Raw genomic sequence first — 1,451 nt, forward strand, 5'->3', positions numbered from 1 at the left:
TCAGAAAATTAAAGGAATTCCTTATTTAGAGTGAAATATTTTATAAATTGGTTGAAATTATTTATTTTAACTTGAAAAAGTCAAAGAATTTTAAGTTAAAATTATATAGATTTCGTTGAATTTATTCAAAATTCAATTAAAATTCCTTAAACTATCTTCTAATCATTCAAAATTTCTTAAATTTCCTGAAATATTTTTTAAATTCTAAAAAATCTGCTAGAATTCTCAGAATTTTGGTGAAATCTTTCACAAAATAATTGATATTATTTATATTAACTTGAATTCGAGAAAGTAGTTTTTGGCTAAAATTACATAAATTAGGGTGAATAAGGTCATTGTTTGTTTAGAATTCCTGAAAGTATCATGAAATCCCTCAAAAGTGGATTACAATTATTTAATAATTAAATATCTTCAAAAATTGGATAGAATTCAATATACTAAGGTGGAATCTTTGAAAATGTAATGAATTTCTTTAAATGAACTTGAAATCTGAAAAAAAATATTTGTCAAAATTTCGTAATTAACGTTGAAATCGTTCAAAACCTGGTTTATATTAGTTAAATTTAACTTAACATCGATCAAAATTGACTTAAAACCGTTTTTTTGCTCTTATCTTCATCTATATGTGACTGAAAAGAACATGAGTTTCCCGAAGGGGACATCAGTCCTTTATCACATCCGTAAATAAATCTTTTGAAATTATAAAATGTGCGTTTTCAAGTTTAATTATATGCATATATATAGATATTTATACAATGTCTTAAAGTAAACACGTAAAAATTGTGTTTCTTGCCAATAAAATCATATTACATATGACAGGAACCGAGCACAGTGAACGATTTTAGTTGAAAATTCAATCGATTTGTTTGTCCTCCTAAAGAGCATCTTTTTCGTTTTCTCATATTTCCTTGTATATGTGGCGGAGAATGACAATATTTTAAGAAGAGGAGTTTCCCGATGGGGACATCAATCCTTTATCATAGCCCTAAATATGTGATGTGAATTTAGCAAACTGTTCCGTTTCAAGTTAAATTTTATATATATATTGTCACGTGTCTTGAGTGTATGACGCAACAAATAACTTCACGCCGTATTTGATATCATCATCATCATCATCAGTAATCTGTCAAGACGACAGGCCCACAGTCTCTTTCAAAACTATTCCTCCACTTAATGCGATCCAGAGCTTTCTCCTTCAAATGACAGTATCCTCTTCTGTCCCCAAGGTCATCCAGCATCTTCTTACGTCTTCTTCCTCGTCTTCTTGTCACTTCTATCCGCCCATCTATCTTTCCTTCGATAGCTTCTTTTAGAAGGCAGTTTCTGCGTAAAACATGACCAATCCAATTAGCCTTCCGTTTTCTTATTTCATGTAGGATATTCCTCTGCTCACTGACTCTAATTAACACTTCTTCATTTCTCACATAATCGGTCCAACTGATCTTCTCCAT

This window comes from Cryptotermes secundus, unplaced genomic scaffold (assembly GCF_002891405.2).
Source record: "Cryptotermes secundus unplaced genomic scaffold, Csec_1.0 scaffold1240, whole genome shotgun sequence".
Taxonomy (NCBI): Eukaryota; Metazoa; Arthropoda; class Insecta; order Blattodea; family Kalotermitidae; genus Cryptotermes; species Cryptotermes secundus.